Consider the following 11,553-nt stretch of genomic DNA (forward strand, 5'->3'; position numbering starts at 1 on the left):
TAGGCGGGCGGCGCTCATTAGTACCGGTTCGTGGCGAACCTTTAGTACCGGTCCGTGGCACAAACCGGTACTAAAGAAGTGGTGGCCTTTAGTACGAGTTGGTGGCTCCAACCGGTAATAAAGACCCCCCCCCCTTTAGTACGGGTTGGTGGCTCCAACCGGTACTAAAGGTGGTGGTCTTTAGTACGGGTTGGTGGCTCCAACCGGTACTAAAGACCCCCCCTTTAGTACCGGTTGAAGCCACCAACCGGTACTAAAGGTGGTGCGCTGCCACCCGCAGTGCACAATGTTTAGTCCCACCTCTCTAGTTGAGAGGAGCTCGCACCGGTTTATAAGCCCCGCCGCGGCTACCGTGTCGAGCTCCTCTCTAAGCAGGCCTTTGTGGGCCAATTGCAAGTCTTCTGCCCTATGGGGCCTACTGGGCCGCACGGGCCTGCATCCTGGCCCAACTAGAGGTTGGGTTTCTAGTCGTATGCAGGCTGTGTCGGCCCAGTAGGCGGGCTGTTTTTGCTTTATTTCAAAAAAATAAAAAAAATCCACCAACCGGGACTAAAGGTCCCCAAGACCATGGCGCGCCTCGTGCCACGTGTTGAGCCTTTGGTCCCAGTTTGTGCTGAACTAGGACTAAAGGGGGGGACCTTTAGTGCCCACCCTTTAGTATCGGTTCCAGAACCGGTACTAAAGGTCCTTACGAACCGGTACTAAAAGTCGTTTTTCTACTAGTGATAGTAGAAACACTAGCACCCAAGTCACACAAAGCAAAACACTCATAATTTTTAATCTTGTTAGATAGTAGGTTCCCATTCATCATGCAATTTTCTAGGAATTGAAACTTCTAATTCCAACTTTTCTTCTAAAGCTTTCATCATAGCATCAACAATATGTTTAGTAAAAGCTTTATTTTGTTCATAAGCATGGGGTGAATTTATCATGGATTGCAACAAAGAAATACAATCAATCAAAGATAAACTATCATAATTAAAGTCTTTGTAATCAAAAAGAGTGGGCAAATCACTAGCTAAAGTTTTGACCTCTTCAAACCCACTTGTATCAATTTTCTCACCAAGATTTTCACCCTCCGAAATAGCGGGACGCCTTCTAGCTAAAGTTGACTCTTCTCCAGTCCCTTTTTCATCAATCTTAATATTACTAAACAAGGAATCAATAGAAGAACCACCAATCATTTTAAGATCTTCATCACTTTTATCCTCTAGTGAGATTGGTTTAGCAGCCATTTGATTTACTAGGGTAGCTTGTGCATCGGATATTTTTCCTAACAAACTTTCAGCAAAAGCATACTTAGATTTTAGATGTTAAACTTCTCTACTAATATCATCAAGTTGTTTTGTTATAGCATCCAGCACAACGGAGTGCTCCTTATGTTCTTTAGTAAAATACTTATTATGCTCAAATTGTGTAGTCATATATTCCATAGTACTTTTCTCAATTTAAAGTAAAATATTGGGGTAAGGAACATCATAATATTTTCTTTGAGGCATCATGACTACGCAAACAAGAACACACACAAAAACAGATCCGGCAAGAAAACGGCGAACGAAAAAGAGGGGAGAATAAAACGGCATTTTTTTGTGAAGTGGGGGAGAGGAAAACGAGAGGCAAATGGCAAATAATGTAAATTGCGAGGAGATGAGATTTGTGATTTGGAACCTGGTATATGTTGAAGATCCTCCCCGGCAACGGCGCCCGAAATTCCTTTTGATGTCGCTTGAAGCTACGTCAGTATTTTCCCAAAGAGGGAGAGATGATGCAACACAGCGGCGGTAGATATTTCCCTCAGATATGAAAAGAAGGTTATCGAACCAGTAGGAGAACCAAGCAACACAACATAAACAGCACCTGCACATAAATAACAACTACTCGCAACCCGACGTGTAAAGGGGATTGTCAATCCCTTTCGGGTAGCGGCGCCCCAAGATGGGAAAACGGACGTGAGAGGTTTGTAAATATTGGTAGATCGAACGCCAAATAAAATAAATTGCAGCAAGGTATTTTTGTATTTTAGGATTTAATAGATCTAAAAATAAAAGGCAAATAAAATAGATCGCAAAGGCAAATAATATGAGAAAGAGACCTGGGGCCGTAGGTTTAACTAGTGGCTTCTCTCGAGAAAAATAGAAAACGGTGGGTAAACAAATTACTGTTGGGCAATTGATAGAACTTCAGATAATCATGACGATGTCCAGGCAATGATCATTACATAGACATCACGTCCAAGATTAGTAGACTGACTCCTGCCTGCATCTACTACTATTACTCCACACATCGACCGCTATCCAACATGCATCTAGTGTATTAAGTTCATGGAGAAACGGAGTAATGCAATAAGAATGATGACATGATGTAGACAAGATCTATCTATGTAGAGATATGCTCCATCATTTTATCCTTAGTAGCAATGATACATATGTGTCGGTTCCCCTTCTGTCACTGGGATCAAGCACCATAAGGTCGAACCCACTACAAAGCACCTCTTCCCATTGCAAGATAAATAGATCAAGTTGGCCAAACAAAACCCAAATATCGGGGAAGAAATACGAGGCTATAAGCAATCATGCATAAAAGAGATCAAAGAAACTCAAATACTTTCATGGATAAAAAGATAGATCTGATCATAAACTCAAAGTTCATCCGATCCCAACAAACAAACCGCAAAAAGAGTTACATCATATGGATCTCCAAGAGACCATTTTATTGAGAATAAAACGAGAGAGAGGAACTCATCTAACTACTAACTACGGACCCAAAGGTCTACAAAGAACTACTCACGCATCATCGGAGAGGCACCAATGGAGGTGGTGAACCCCATCTGTGATGGTTTCTAGATTCGATCTGGTGGTTCTGGACTCTACGATGGTTGGAATTGATTTTCGTCGACTCCCCTATGGTTTATGGAATATTGTGGTATTTATAGAGCAAAACGGCGGTCCGGGGGCACTTGAGGTGGGCACAACCCACAAGGGCGTGCCTGAGCCTCCTGGCGCGCCCTGGTGGGTTGTGCTCTCCTCGGAGCACCCCCAGGCGCAGCCTTGGCCCTTTAGGTGTCTTTTGGTCCATAGAAAATCTCCGTAAAGTTTCGTGGCATTTAAACCCCGTTTAGTATTGATTTTCTGCGGTGTAAAAAACATGCAAAAAAACAGCAACTGGCACTTGGCACTATGTCAATAGGTTAGTACCAAAAATGATATAAAATGACTATAAATTGATTATAAAACATCCAAGATTGATAATATAACAACATTGAACAATCAAAAATTATAGATACGTTGGAGACGTATCACACGGCCGGAGCCCGACGCGTCGTGGCTGCCGCGAGGCGGTGGTGCAGCAGGAGTTCGTCCACCAGGCCAACAGCACCGTCGTCTACCCGCCACTGACGGTGACGAACTACTTCGAGTGGTCGTTGATCATGAAGGTGAACATGGAGGCCCAACGCGTGTGGGACGCCATCGAGGGAGGCGGGAGCTTCAGCCGGGACAGGGCGGCGCTTGCGGCAATACTGCGAGCCATGCCGCAGGAGATGCACTCCACGCTTGCCATGAAGGCGATGGCAAAGGTGGCATGGGATGCCATCAAGATCATGCGGGTCGGCGATGCTAGCGTCTGTGAGGCCAAGGCGCAGACTCTCCTAAAGGAGTGTGATGCCATCCGCATGAGGAGCAGCGAGACACTCGATGAGCTCGCCATATGCATGAACGGGATCGCTAACAGGCTGGGCACACTCGGCGAGTACCTCGACGAGGTGAGGGTCATGAAGAAGCTTCTCCGCATCGTGCAATCCAAGTATACCCAGGTAGCTATTGCCATTGAGCAGCTTCTTGATCTTAAAACCATGTACATGGAAGATCTTGTGGGAAGGCTCAAAACGACGGAGGGCCGGAGCGACTTGGACGAGGGCGCCAGCAACTACGACTAGGGTGGTGGGAGTCGCCTTCTCCTCATGGAGGAGGAGTGGCTTGCTCGCCACCGCAGCGACGCCGGCAAGAAGGAGAGAAACTTCGACATTCGCAAGGTTTGTTGCTATACTTGCCAACAGTATGGACATTAGTCCAGGGACGGTACCGAGCCGAAGAAGGAGCGGGCGCTTCTCGCTGACGCGGCCGCCAACGACAAGCCGGGTTGTACTGAAGGTCGCCATGGAGTTCCCAATAAACACAACAAGGTTAAGGGGGTGATTGTTGGTGTTAACCATTGTTGTTTAGTAGATCATCTAGTTTATTTCTGTTTGGGTTTGTTCAGTCTAAGTCTAGTACATCAATGGTTGGCATCATGGTGAAGTGGACTAACGGATCGGCAATGGTGCGAGCTGACCATGGGTCATGTGAACCCAGGAGTTGTGAGTACATGCATAAGTTTTAGATAGATTGTATCGGTACATGCATGCAGGCGATAGCGAGAGGGATCTATACGTTGTCGTGCCAAGAGACTAGCTCAAAGTGAGGAGAGTTAGTTGAGGCAAAGACGTTGAGTTGGTCCATCAGAGTTGCTAGATGTGCATGCACTTGTTTAGTGGAGTACATGTGTGCGTGGAGCGTGATTTTAGGATCACGCCGGTGTGTGTGACTTGGCCCATGTGTTTGCTTCCCTTTTAAATATCCTTGTAATAGATTTGATTAATTAAGAGAAAGAGAGTCAGAAAAGGCACAAGTTGTGAGATGCCAAAACTCTCGTGTAATCTTCTTCTATATTGTGTGCGTGAGTTCTTCTACCTTGGGCAGAGATTACACTTAGCATCAGAACCATGGTGAGTGAAGGTTCGCGCACTCCATCGCCGGGTCGCCGCCATGTCTCGGCATCGCCGATGCGCCACGGCCGGAGCCCGACGCAGCGTGGCTGCCGCGAGGTGGTGATGCAGAAGGAGTTCGTGCACCAGGCGAGCAGCATCGTCGTCTACCCGCCGCTGACGGTGACGAACTACTTCGAGTGGTCACTTATCATGAAGTTGAACATGGAGGCCCAACACATGTGCGTCGCCATCGAGGGAGGCGGGAGCTTCAGCCGGGACAGGGCGGCGCTTGCGGCAATTCTACGAGCCGTGCCACAGGGGATGCACTCCACGCTTGCCGTGAAAGAGGCTGCAAAGGAGGCATGGGATGCCATCAAGATCATGCAGGTCGACGATGCCCGAGTCCGTGAGGCCAAGGCGCAGACTCTCCTAAAGGAGTTTGATGTCGTCCTCATGAGGAGCAGCAAGAGCCTGGACAAGCTCGCCATACGCACGAACGGGATTGCCAACAAGCTGCGCACGCTCGGCGAGAACGTCGATGAGGTGAAGGTCGTGAAGAAGCTTCTCCATATCGTGTCGTCCAAGTATACCCAGGTAGCTATTTCCATTGAGTAGCTTCTTGATATTAAAACCATGTCCATGGAGGAGCTTGTGGGTAGGCTCAAAACGGCGGAGGACCGGAGTGACTTGGACGAGGGAGCCAACAACTACGACCAGGGTGATGGGAGTTGACTGCTCCTCATGTAGGAGTGGGTTGCTCGCCACCGCAGTGGCATTGACAAGAAGAAGAGAAAATTTGAAATTTGCAAGGTTCGTTGCTACACTTTCCAAGATTACGGGCATTGCTCCAGGGATTGTACCGAGCCGAAGAAGGAGCGGGCCCTTCTCGCCGACGCGGCCGCCGCCGACAAGTCGGGGCTGTACTGAAGGTCGCCATGGTGTTCCCAATAAAGAACGACAAGGTTAAGGGGTGATTGTTGGTGTTAACCATTGTTTTTTAGTAGTTCGTCTAGTTTATTTCTGTTGGGTCTGTTCTGTCTAAGTCTGGTACAACAATGCATGGCACAATGGTGAAGTGGACTGATGGATCGGCAATGGTGCGAGCTGATCATCGGTCAAGTCAAGCCAGGAGTTGTGAGTACATGCATACACTTGTTACATGCATGCAGGAGATAGCGAGAGGGGTCTGTACGTTGTCGTGCCAATAGACTAGCTCAAAGTAAGGTGAGTTAGTTGAGGCAAAGACGTTGAGTTGGTCCATTGGAGTGGCTGGATGTGCATACACTTGTTTAGTTGAGTACATGTGTGCGTGGAGCGTGATCTTAGGATCAAGACGGTGTGTGTGACTTGGCCCGTGCGTTTGCTTCCCTTTTAAATACCCTCGTAATCACTTTGTTTAATTAAGAGAAAGAGAGTCATAAAATGCACAAGTTGTGAGATGCCAAAACTCCCGTGTAATCTTCTTCTATCTTGTGTACGTGAGTTCATCTTCTACCTTGGGTAGAGATTACACTTGGCATCAGATCCATGGTGAGTGAAGGTTTGCGCACTCCGTCGCCGGGTCGCCGCCGTGTCTCGGCCTCGCCGGTGCGCCATGGCCGGAGCCCGACGCGGCGTGGCTACCGCGAGGTGGTGGTGCAGCAAGAGTTCGTCCACCAGGCCAACATCACCGTCGTCTACCCGCCACTAATGGAGACAAACTAATTTGAGTGGTCCCATGACCCACAAGTGTAGGGGATCTATCGTAGCATTTTCGATAAGTAAGAGTGTCGAACCCAACGAGGAGCAGAAGGAAATGATAAGTAGTTTTCAGTAAGGTATTCTCTGCAATCACTGAAATTATCGGTAACAGATAGTTTTGTGATAAGGTAATTTGTAACGAGTAGCAAGTAATAAAAGTAAATAAGGTGCAGCAAGATGGCCCAATCCTTTTTGTAGCAAAGGACAAGCCTGGACAAACTGTTATATGACGGAAAGCGCTCCCGAGGACACATGGGAATTATCGTCAAGCTAGTTTTCATCACGTTCATATGATTCGCGTTCGGTACTTTGATAATTTGATATGTGGGTGGATCGGTGCTTGGGTACTGCCCTTACTTGGACAAGCATCCACTTATGATTAACCCCCATTGCAAGCATCTGCAATTACAACAGAAGTATTAAGGTGGAGACTAAGGCATAGCCTAGTGGTGGGAAGGGGCTGATGCCTTCCCACCCACCCAGGTTCAAGGCATGGTACTTGCAATTTGGGTTTATTGCACCAATTATACTATAGGGGGTTCCCTTACAGTCTTTCTGTCAAAAAAATAGATGTATTAAGGTAAACCTAACCATAGCATGAAACATATGGATCCAAATCAGCCCCTTACGAAGCAACGCATAAACAAGGGTTTAAGCTTTTGTCACTCTAGCAACCCATCATCTACTTATTACTTCCCAATGCCTCCCTCTAGGCCCAATCAATGGTGAGGTTTCATGTAGTCGATGTTCACATGACACCACTAGAGGGATGACAACATACATATTATCAAAATATCAAACGAATACCTACCCCTTCCTCTGGCGCAGCCATCCCCCTCTCAAACTCCTCCTCCTCCTCCGTTGAGCTTGGCGAAGCCCTACTGGAGAACTTCAAACTCCACCACCACGCCGTCGTGCTGCCGAAGTTCTTCCCCAACTTCTCCTTCCCCCTTGCCGGATCAAGAAGGAGGAGAAGTTCCCGTGCTGCATGTGTGTTGAACGCGGAGGCGCCGTTGTGATCGGAATCAACCGCGATATGAATTGCCGCGAGTACGACTCCTTCATTCGTGTTCTTGTAACGCTTCCGTCTCGCGATCTTCAAGGGTACAAAGATGCACTCCTCTCTCTCTCTCTCATTGCTAGTCTCTCCATAGATTGATCTTGGTGATGCGTAGAAATTTTTTAATTTCTGCAACGATCCCCACATGACTACTTATAGCAAGACTTCTCCCATGTCCTCAGGAACAAACGTAACTACTCACAAAGCATATTCATGTTCATAATCAGAGGGGTATTAATATGCATAATGGATCTGAACATATGATCTTCCACCAAGTAAACCAACTAGCATCAACTACAAGGAGTAATCAACACTACTAGCAACCCACAGGTACCAATCTGAGGTTTGGATACAAAGATTGAATACAAGAGACGAACTAGGGTTTGAGATGAGATGGTGTTGGTGAAGATGTTGATGGAGATTGACCCCCTAGAGATGAGAGGATCATTGGTGATGACCATGGTGATGATTTCCCCCTCCCGGAGGGAAGTTTCCCTGGCAGAGCAGCTCTGCCGGAGCCCTAAATTGGTTCTACCAAGGTTCCGCCTCATGGCGGCGGCGTTTCGTCCCGTGAGCTTGCTTATGATTTTTCCTTGACGAAAGACTCCATATAGCCAAAGATGGGCATCAGAGGGCCACCAGGGGCCCACGAGGCAAGGGGGCACGCCTAGGGGGTAGGGCGCGCCCCCACCCTCGTGGACGGTGGGTGTCTCCCCTCTCGTACATCTTTTGCCCAATATTTTTTATATATTCTGAAAATAATTCCCGTGGAGTTTCAGGACTTTTGGAGCTGTGCATAATAGGTCTCTAATAATTGCTCCTTTTCCAGCCCAGAATTCCAGCTGTCGGCATTCTCCATCTTCATGTAAACCTTGTAAAATAAGAGAGAATAGGCATAATTATTGTGACATAATGTGTAATAATGGCCCATAATGCAATAAATATTGATATAAAAGCACGATGCAAAATGGATGTATCAACTCCCCCAAGCTTAGACCTCGCTTGTCCTCAAGCGAAAGCCGAAATCGAAAAATATGTCCACATGTTTAGAGATAGAGGTGTCGATAAAATAAAATACGGACATGAGGGCATCATGATCATTCTTAGAACAACAACATATAGATATATTGTCATATGATCTCTTATGCTAAAGTAACAATTTGTTGGGGATCGTAGCAGAATTATTAAATTTTCTACGCATCACCAAGATCAATCTATGGAGTAATCTAGCAACGAGGGGAAGGGGAGTGCATCTACATACCCTTGTAGATCGCGATGCAGAAGCGTTACAGGAATGCGGATGAAGGTGTCATACTCGTAGCAATTCAGATCGCGGTTGATTCCGATCTAAGCGCCGAACAACGACGCCTCCGCGTTCAACACACGTGCAGCCCGGTGACGTCTCCCACGCCTTGATCCAGCAAGGGGAGAAGGAGAGGTTGGGGAAGACTCCGTCCAGTAGCAGCACGACGGAGTGGTGGTGGTGGAGGAGCGCGGGAGTCCAGCAGGGCTTCGCCAAGCACTACGAGAGACAAGGAGGGAGAGAGGTAGGGCTGCGCCAAGAGAGAGATCAAATCATATGTTGGGCAGCCCCATACCTCAAGTATATATAGGGGGAGGGGATGGGTTGCGCCCCCTCTAGGGTTCCCTCCCCAAGGGGGGCGGCAGCCCTAGATCCCATCTAGGGTGGCGGCCAGAGGGGAGAGGGAGAGGGGGCGCACGAGGATGGGCCCTAGGGCCCATCTGCCCTAGGGTTTGGCCCCCTTCCCCTCTTGGAGGCGCCTTGGGCCCTGGTGGGAGGCACCCCAGCCCATCTAGGGGCTGGTCCCTTCCAACTATTGGCCCACGAAGGCCTCCGGGGCTGGTGGCCCCTCTCGGTGGACCCCCGGACCCTTCCGGTGGTCCCCGTACATTACCGGTGATGCCCGGAACACTTCCGGTGGCCAAATCCTCACTTCCTATATATCAATCTTTCCATCCGGATCATTCCAGAACTCCTCGTGACGTCCAGGATCTCATCTGGGACTCCGAACAACATTCGGTAACCGCATACATACTTTCCCTAAAACCCTAGCGTCATCAAACCTTAAGTGTGTAGACCCTACGGGTTCAGGAACCATGTAGACATGACCGAGACAACTCTCCGGCCTATAACCAACAGCGGTATCTGGATACCCATGTTGGCTCCCACATGTTCCATGATGATCTCATCGGATGAACCATGATGTCAAGGATTCAATCAATCATGTATACAATTCCCTTTGTCTACCAGTATAGTACTTGCCCGAGATTCGATCGTCGGTATCCCGATACCTTGTTCAATCTCGTTACCGGCAAGTCTCTTTACTCGTTCCGTAACACATCATCCCGTGATCAACTCCTTGATCATATTGTGCACATTATGATGATGTCCTACCGAGTGGGCCCAGAGATACCTCTCCGTCACACGGAGGACATTAGAAAAGCTTTAGCATACGAACTACACGATCTTGTGCTAGGCTTAGGATTGGGTCTTGTCCATCACATCATTCTCCTAATGATGTGATCCCGTTATCAATGACATCCAATGTCCATGGTCAGGAAACCGTAACCATCTATTGATCAACGAGCTAGTCAACTAGAGGCTTACTAGGGACATGGTGTTGTCTATGTATCCACACATGTATCTGAGTTTCCTATCAATACAATTCTAGCATGGATAATAAACGATTATCATGAACAAGGAAATATAATAATAACCTATTTATTATTGCCTCTAGGGCATATTTCCAACAGTCTCCCACTTGCACTAGAGTCAATAATCTAGTTCACATCACTATGTGATTGTAATGAATCCAACACCCATGGGGTTTGTTCATATCTTGCTTGTGATGAGAGGTTTATTAGTCAATGGGTCTGAACCTTTCAGATCCATGTGTGGTTTACAAATCTCTATGTCATCTTCTAGATGCAGCTACCACGCGCTACTTGGAGCTATTCCAAATAACTGCTCTACTGTACGAATCCGGTTTACTCCTCAGAGTCATCCGGATTAGTGTCAAAGTTTGCATCGACGTAACCCTTTACGACGAACTATTTTACCACCTCCATAATCGAGAAAATTCCTTAGTCCACTAGTTACTAAGGATAAGTTCGACCGCTGTCATGCGATCCATCCTTGGATCACTCTTGTACCCCTTGACTGACTGATGGCAAGGCACTCTTCAGGTGCGGTACACAGCATAGCATACTATAGAGCCTACGTCTAAAGCATAGGGACGACCTTCGTCCTTTCTCTCTCTTCTGCCGTGGTCAGGTCTTGAGTCTTACTCAATACTCACACCTTGTAACACAGCCAAGAACTCCTTCTTTGCTGATCTATTTTGAACTCCTTCAAAATCTTGTCACGTTATGTATTCATTTGAAAGTACTATTAAGCGTTTTGATCTATCCTTATAGATCTTGATGCTCAATGTTCAAGTAGCTCAATCCAGGTTTTCCATTGAAAACACTTTTCAAATAACCCTATATGCTTTCCAGAAATTCTACATCATTTCTGATCAACAATAGTCAACAACATATACTCATAAGAAATTCTATAGTGCTCCCACTCACTTCTTTGGAAATACAAGTTTCTCCTAAACTTTATATAAACCCAAAATCTTTGATCATCTCATCAAAGCGTACATTCCAACTCCGAGATGCTTACTCCAGTCCTTAGAAGGGTTGTTGGAGCTTTGCATACTTGTTAGCATCTTTCAGGATTGTCAAAAACTTCTGGTTTTCTTACATACAACCTTTCCTCAAGAAAAATGTCAAGGAAACAATGTTTTAACATCCTATCTGCAAGATTTCATAAATACTGCAGTAACTGCTAACATAATTCCAACAGACTCTCAGCATCGCTACGAGTGAGAAAGTCTCATCGTAGTCAACTCATTGAACTTGTCGGGAAACATCTTAACGACAAGTCGAGCTTTCTTAATGGTGACACTTACCATCATTTTCTGTCTTCCTTTTAAAATCCATC

The sequence above is a fragment of the Triticum urartu genome, chromosome 7 (assembly GCF_003073215.2).
Source record: "Triticum urartu cultivar G1812 chromosome 7, Tu2.1, whole genome shotgun sequence".
Classification (NCBI taxonomy): domain Eukaryota; kingdom Viridiplantae; phylum Streptophyta; class Magnoliopsida; order Poales; family Poaceae; genus Triticum; species Triticum urartu.